Genomic DNA, 8,711 nt, shown 5'->3' with positions numbered 1-8,711 from the left:
TTGTAACAGAAGACATTTCGCTGCTCATCCGAGGAGCTTTCTCAATTCAATGATCAAACTCCCGCACTGCCCCTAGGGTATCCTTCCCAAAATGCTTAGCAATATGCTATATAATATGCGGGAGTTTGAGAATTTAATTGAGAAAGCTCCTCGGATGAGCAGCGAAATGTCTTCTGTTACAAATAAAGTCCAGTTGTTTTTGTATTGAACGTTTTTTGAAATTTTCATGTCCTGGATGACTAAGAACCTTCACCAGCACTTCAAAGTAACACTCGTAGGCAGGGACCTGGAGGAGGTTGGACGGGTCTGAAGCCCCATATTTTGGGAAAAAAACGAATGTTGACAACACACAGTTTGTGCAGGAGGCTGCCTGAGGACTTGAGCAGTGGAGCTAGCATAAATATATAAGTTTCAGTAAACACATCTATTTGCAGATGTAGTAGCAAGTTAGTCTGATTGTCAAGTGGGAGGATGACGTTTGATTCCCTAAAAGGGTGCTTCATTGTTGTTTTTATTATTTAATCTATGCTCTGCTAAAGAAACTTAGTGTTTGCGCTTGGTGATATTGTAATAAAAATAACCTTTGTAGTTTCTAAAGTTCCCTCAGGGTCTCTTCATTGATTTTTAAAGATGTTGTGTTCAGTGGACAACATCAAACCCTGAGTTTCAGCTTGCATTAGAACAGTTTGGAACTCAAAAACACAATAAAGTAATTGTATTACGGGCGGCCGTGGCTGAGTGGTTAGAGCAGTCATCCTCTAATGCAAGAGTTGGGGGTTCGATACCACTAGAAGTCACATGCCGAAGTGTCCCTGGGCAAGACACTGAACCCCTCATTGCCGCCAATGTGTGTCCCATCAGTGTATGGATGTGATAAAGCTCTGATTATTCTTTGTATAGATCTAGTATAGAGCTGTATGAATGGGTAAATGAGGGCTCAGATTGTAGTGTAAAGAGCTTTGAGAGTCTGGATAAGATAGAAAGGCGCTATCTAAGTACAATCCATTTATTCCAAACAACAATACATTATTTTTCCTTTCAAGTTTATGCAAAGTTTTATTACTCGTCCACAGGTCTAGTCAGGTTCACTTTGACCACAGGTGTGTTTTTATCTCCTCTTAGACCTGCCAGAAAGGTCTGAGGTTTGGCCATGTTGCTCCCTCCATCTGTCTTACTTTGACATGCAGCGTCTTTAGGAAGCCAAGTCTGAGTGATGTTGTCCTGCCTCATAAGGCTCAGGTCAGTCTGCACCGAGTGGGTCACTTTGGTCCGAAGATTGTCCTGAGACCAAAGACCAGAAAAATATTTGTTAGAGTGAACACCGTAAACAGTACGGTGGGTGTTGTTAAGTGTCATGTTCTATTTAACCCTCTTTAGGGGAACAATTAGCCACACATTTATTTTTGTTTGTGTTTTTTTTTTATTTTTTATATAGGGTGGGGGGTTGTGTAGTCAATAAGCATGATTTTTTATTGTGACAAAGCCTAAAAATCCTCTTTTTTATTTGTTTTTATTTTGGTAGAATTTCTTTATATGTTTTCACAACCTCATAATAACTTTACTAAACTATTGTGTTCCTGAGGGGGAAAATGGACCATATTAATACACTGTAAATGCAAATCTATATCCTATATTTATAATCAATATTTATCGTAAAAAAATATATTGCATTCCTCTCAGTAATTTTTTTTCTTTTTACCTCTATCAATATACTTTCAATTATTATATGAGTTCACTAGGTAGTGCTCCACTTTCATATTTGGAAGACAATGTTTAAATCAGTCACAGGGGGCTTCCCTAAATGCAGTACGTTCTCTTGGCTAGACCTCTCTGTGGAGGCCTGCCTGTCATCTCATCAAAAAAATTATCAGTTTGAAAACAAAGAGAAAAAACACTGTCATGGTAATGTGTATTATTCGCACTCATCATTCTCCATACTTTTCTGCTCCTGTGTTGTGAATGAAAGATAAACTGTTCCATGTAATAATCCTTCTTACAGTGACCAGTCAGTGAGGAGCAGAAATAACGAGTTTTAATATCCTCAAGGTTTGACTGATATATGATACAGTGACATGTCAGTGACAACTCTTCAGACAGGTGAAGACATTGACAAGTGTGATCTTGTGAATGCATTGATCTTCTGTGAATGTTGGCTGTTTGCCAAAGTTTTGTGATAAATCTGATGAACTACACCTTGGTTTGTTTCAGGAATCTCCTTTTCTCTAATGACAACACTCTTACATGTTGCACAAGTAAAAATTTAGTCCAAAAAATGTATTTCAGTCTGCAGAGTCTGAGGCTTAATGTCTCAGAACGGCTGCCTGCTGTCAGCTTCGTCCAGAACAGGACATCATTAGTGGGTGCACCGTGCTGCAGCAACTCACTAGTATATCCAGGTCAGCAAAAGCAAAAAACAAAACAGAAACTGGCATCAACAAAGTCCATGCTCAATAATCCAGGTATACAATCCAACATTTTTCATTCAGGTCATCTGGACAGTTTCTTTTCGTTTCTTTTTCTTTTTTGTTTTTTTGTGCTGAAATGTTTCGCCTTCGATCTGGAAGGCTTCATCAGTCAAGGAAACACACAACAAAACTGATTCTTACCCCAACAGCTTACTCCAAAGTGGAACAAACCAGTTCTGTTGTGTTATGTAAGTTATCACAAGTTATCATCAGGTCTCTCTTGTAAATGAGTCCTCGAGGCTCAATGGGATTTACCTGTCTAAATAAAGGTTGATTGATTGATTATGTAAACCAGAAACTGGCATCATACATGAGTAGAGGATTTAAAAATACATTAAAATTTGAAATAAAAAAATGTAAAATATATTTCTAATAAACCTCCACGTTAAACCAGTGAGCGACACAAGTAAGTTAGAGTGATAACTCTGTGACTACTGGATCTGAAGGGTCCAGTGCGCTGAAAGGGCTTCACAGAACTCAGGATTGGAGTTTTTTTTTAAATTGTCCAAAAAATCATCAAAAAATCCTTAATGAGGGAAAATGTCTTATATTTAAAATTTGCTATAAAATAAATATTTTGTTGATTAAAAAAATAATTTTTAAATGTGTGGTTTTTCTTTTATAAAATACCCTGAAAGTTCATCTATAAATTTTATTTAATTTTTTTATTTCAGGCTGGCATAGTTCTCAAATACTGACTTCTTTATTGTGAAGAAAAAAAAACTATCCATCCATTATCTTTTACCCGCTTCTTCCATTTTTGGGTCGCGGGGGTCACCGGCGTCCATGTCTAGCAATCACTGTGCGAGGGGCGGGGTACACCCTGGATGGGTCGCAAGTCCATCACAGGGCCACATAGAGACAAACGAGACAAACAACCATTCACTCTCTCACTCACAAAAATAATAATAATAATAATGATAATTTTTAAGAAATATATAAATAATATTTTTAATATTTTAAATAAGGTGGTCAATTTTCCACCTATAGAGCATGATGGTCATAAGGTTAGACAACAACAGGGTTAAAAAAAAAATACACTTTGATTTGTGATTCAACAGTCAGCAAAGAAAATAAAAAACTACAGCAGCAAAACTTCACACAGATTATGCTGAAACAAAAGTACAACCACACTTCCAGATCAAAACCCCCCACTCTGTTTTTCCATGTAGTCAACATAACACCGTTTTCCTTTCTCGTGGTGCAGATTCTTCATCGTACAGAATGACCTAAACCTAACAAATCAAATCATAATTCAATTTGATTCAATAATACTTTATTAATCCCAAAGGGAAATTAAACGTTGTTGGAACTCACTAGACCCATTTCATTAAGAGATATTATAGATACTGATGACTGTAGGCAGGAAAGATCTCTTGTAAAGATCCGTCCCACAGTAGATCCGAAGAAACTGGCTGCAGATGCTGTCCGATCCATCCACCCAGATTCGGCTGGCCTCTCGGTTCCCCCAGGCTGCAGAACTGCCTGAATGCTGGGCTGAACTCCTCCCAGAATGATGGCCACTACTTCCAGCAGCCTGCCCAGCTCCTCGTTGCTACAGACAGCCGGCTGCAGGTGCCAGGGAATGATCCCAGTCCTTCTGCTGTCATGAGCCACATTTTTGCCAGTTCCAGGATCTCCTTAGGAGATCTTAGGAGCGCAGTGGTCAGGCACTTGAGCACAGTAGATGAGAATGCATCCACGGAGTCTCCTTTTCAACTCATTTGAAATTTGCGGCAGTAGTTGAGATATTATTTGAGCTTTTGAGATGTTAATCAGCTGCTGTTGGTTGTAAGAAAAAAACACCTTGTTGCGATGGTTACGCGTCAAAACAAATGTCCAAAAGTAAAAAAAGTTTCAGTAAAAATCCTTACAGCTGCACAGCATCCGATACCAAAGGAAACAATCATCCAAAAAAGTGATTTACATCCATAAAAACAGGAATTAAAGTTTCCAAAAGCAAAATCTCAGAATGAAAGTAACCGAGATGCAGCCACCCCGAGCGGCGCAATTCTAGATTTAATTAATTAGAAAGCAGCTGGACTTCTGATTTAGATTTTTGAAGACTGTTTGTGCCTCATTTGAAGAACTAAAAAAGTTAAGTCTGGTCCTCTGGATATTCAAAAAACAAAACAAAGCAAAACAAATAAAATTGTAGAAACGTTTCGTCTTTCATCCGAAAGACTTCCTCAGTCTGAGGTGCTGTATTCAGCTCAGTCTCTTAAATAGCACCTTCTCAGAGTGGATCAACCAGTTTGCTGCTGACAACCAAAACCAGCTGATCACATGCTCAAGAAGGACCATCAGCCTAACAATGGATCATTAGCACACTGATGGCTGTTTACTATTCACAGGGGGTTGAGCGATACTAGCAATAACAGCATTGTAAGAGGGGGACAGTTGAACACGGAGGCCTCCACCCCTGTTTAATGATGGATGATTTCTTTTCACAAAGATGGCCTCCTTTACTTCTCTCTCAAACCATCGTTCCTCTCTGTCCAGGATGTGAACATCTTCATCCCTGAAAGAGTGACCGCTGGCCTGGAGATGAGTGTAGACCGCAGAATCCTGGCCTGATGATGTTGATCTTCTGTGCTGGTCCATCCTTTTGGCCAGTGGCTGTTTAGTTTCCCTGATGTAAGACTGATCACAGTCCTCCGAAAACTCAAAACGTTTCTAGATTTTTTTTTGTTTTGCTTTGTTTTGTTTTTTGAATGTCCAGAGGACCAGACTTAACTTTTTTAGATTTTCCACCTGGATTATTGAGCATGCATCAGGATACTCATTTGAATAAGTTTCTTAGTCTTTTTTCATGTCCAGTAGAACCTTTATTTCAGAACTTACGTTTGGTTTAAAAAGTAAAAAAAAAAAAACACCACAACATCCTGACTAATCCTGAATAAATAATAATTGAAAAGAAGATATGTGTACATTTATGTAGCTTACCAGTTTGAGAGCTTTTCGACGAAGTTCCCACTCATTCCACTCGTATGACTTGTTGATGTTAGTTTCTACAAGGTGGATGTCGGTCTGAGTGCTGCTCTCACTCCTGCTGCTGGGCAGCAAACGCAGACTCTCCTCTGCCAGGATCTGCAGAGCCGCAAATGAAAAACAAGAGGAACGTAATGAAAGGCCTGACATTCCTTCAATGAAAGCATAGCACCTGAAGCCTTTAATAGCAGAGTTTTAAACTGAGATCATCTTATGTTGAGGAAGTTATGATGGAGTTGTAGTTGTTGTCATCAGATTTTAAAAACATTATGTTTTCACATTCAACATTATGATTGCTCTCAGAAACAATCCAACAGCATAACATGTTTCAAACTATTAACATATCAGAGGTAACAAAAATTAGCATTTTCTGCAAAAATGCTGCACAAATGCTCAATTCTGTGACTTTACTGAAATATACAGAAAAAGATAAAAGTGCATTGAATAAATGGACTGTACTTATATAGCGCCTTTACATCTTATTTAAAGATACTCAAAGCGCTTTCCACTACAATCTGTGCCTCATTTACCCATTCATACAGCACTCTACTTGAGCTCTACAAACCTAATTGAACAAATCATTCTAAAGAGACTAATCAGTGCTTTAGATCACATTCATACACCGATGGGACACATCAGAGGCTATGAGGGGTTCAGTGTCTTGCCCAGGGACACTTTCACATTTGACTGCTGGTGGATTCGAACCCCCAACTCTCTCATTGGAGGATGACTGCTCTAACCACTCAGCCACAGCCGCCCCTGAACTGTTTCAACAGACATTTTGTTGCTTCAAGTTCCTTGTTTGCCATAGTTAATAATGGAAAACCAAATACTTCTCCTTTAAGTCAAAGATCTATGAGTCATATCTCACCTACAAGTCAATCTTCAGTAAACTACACCTTTCCATTTTCATAGTTTTTGGTTAGCGAGGTTAATACATTGTTAAAAGGTCTAGACTCTAAAAAATCTGCAGGCCCTGATGACCTTCCACTTTATTTCTTAAGGCTGGCTGCTCATATCATTGCAGAACCTTTGTCCCCTCCCTGGGCTGCCACCTTACCCCTCCCTGGGCTGCCACCATACCGTGGTGGAGGGGTTTGAGTGTCCCAATGATCCTAGGAGCTATGCTGTCAGGGGCTTTACGCCCCTAGTAGGGTCACCCATGGCAGACAGGTCCTAGGTAAGGGACCAGACAAAGTGCAGCCCAAAGACCCCAATGAAGAGAAAAATAAATGGACTTAATGTTCCCTTGCCCAGACGTGGGTCACCGGGGCCCCACTCTGGAGCCAGGCCTGGAGGTGAGGAACGCGGGCAAGCGCCTGGTGGCCGGGCTTTTACCCATGGAGCTCGGCCGGGCACAGCCCGAAGAGGAGATGTGGGTCCCCCTTCCCATGGGCTCACCATCTGTGGGAGGGGTCGGGTGCAATGTGGGATGGGTGGTGGCCGAGGGCGGGGACCCTGGCGGTCTGATCCTCGGCTACAGAAGCTGGCTATTGGGACGTGGAATGTCACCTCACTGGTGGGGAAGGAGCCTGAGCTGGTGTGTGAGGCTGAGAGGTTCCGGCTAGAAATAGTCTGACTCACCTCTACGCATGGCTCTGGCTCTGGAAGCAGTTTCCTTGAGAGGGGCTGGACACTCTTCCACTCTGGAGTTGCCCCTGGTGAGAGGCACTGAGCAGGAGTGGGCATACTTATTGCCCCCCAACTTGGTGCCTGTTTGTTGGGGTTCACCCCGGTGAATGAAAGGGTGGCCTCCCTCCGCCTACGTGTGGGGGGACGGGTTCTGACTGTCTTTTGTGCTTATGCACCAAACAGTAGTTCAGATTATCCACCCTTTTTGGAGTCCTTGGAGGGGGTACTGGAAAGTGCACCTCCTGGGGACTCCCTTGTTCTTCTGGGGGACTTCAATGCTCATGTGGGCAATGACAGTGAGACCTGGAGGGGTGTGGTTGGGAGGAACAGCCCCCCTGATCTGAACCCGAGTGGTGATCTGTTGTTGGACTTCTGTGCTCGTCATGGATTGTCAATATCGAACACCTTGTTCAAGCATAAGGGTGTCCATATGTGCTCTTGGCACCAGGACACCCTAGGCCGCAGTTCGATGATCGACTTTGTCATTGTCTCATTTGATCTGCGGCCACGTGTCTTGGACACTCGGGTGAAGAGAGGGGCGGAGCTGTCCACTGATCACTACCTGGTGATGAGTTGGCTCCGATGGTGGGGGAGGATGCCGGTCAGACCTGGCAGACCCAAACGTATTGTGAGGGTTTGCTGGGAACGTCTGGCAGAGTCTCCTGTGAGATGGAGTTTTAACTCCCACCTCCGGGAGAACTTCGAACATGTTCCGAGGGAGGTGGGGCACATTGAGTCTGAGTGGACCATGTTTCATGCCTCTATTGTCGAGGCAGCTTACTGGAGCTGCGGCCGCAAGGTTGTCAGTGCCTGTTGCGGCGGCAACCCTCGAACCCGATGGTGGACACCGTCGGTGAGGGATGCTGTCAGGCTGAAGAAGGAGTCCTATCAGGCCTTTTTGGCCTGTGGGACCCCGGAAGCAGCTGATGGGTACCGGCAGTCCAAGCGACATGCGGCTCGGGTAGTTGCTGAGGCAAAAACTCGGGCATGGGAGGAGTTTGGAGAGGCCATGGAGAATGACTTCCGCACGGCTTCGAGGCAATTCTGGTCCACCATCCGGCGTCTCAGGGGGGAAAGCGGTACGCCACCAACACTGTTTATAGTGGGAGTGGTGCTGACCTCAACTCGGGATGTTGTGGGTCGGTGGGCGAAATACTTTGATGACCTCCTCAATCCCACCGGCACATCTTCCACTGAGGAAGCGGAGCCTGGAGACTCTGGGTCGGGCCCTCCAATCTCTGGTGCTGAGATCACCGAGGTGGTTAAAAAGCTCCTCGGTGGCAGGGCCCCAGGGGTGGATGAGATTCGCCCGGAGTTCCTTAAGGCTCTGGATGTTGTAGGGTTGTGTTAGCTTACGCGACTCTGCAATATTGCATGGACATCGGGGGAAGTTCCCCTGGATTGGCAGACTGGGGTGATGGTCCCCCATTCAAAAAGGGGGACCGTAGAGTGTGTTCCAACTACAGGGGAATCACACTCTTAAGCCTCCCTGGTAAGGTCTATTCGGGGGTTCTGGAGAGGAGGGTCCATCGGATAGTCAAACCTCGGATTCAGGAGGAGAAGTGCGGTTTTCATCCTGGCCGTGGAACACTGGACCAACTCTACACTCTCAGCAGGGTCCTG

This window comes from Nematolebias whitei, chromosome 12 (assembly GCF_014905685.2).
Source record: "Nematolebias whitei isolate Nwh7 chromosome 12, NemWhi1, whole genome shotgun sequence".
Lineage (NCBI taxonomy): Eukaryota > Metazoa > Chordata > Actinopteri > Cyprinodontiformes > Rivulidae > Nematolebias > Nematolebias whitei.
Note: the sequence above shows the minus strand (reverse complement) of the source record.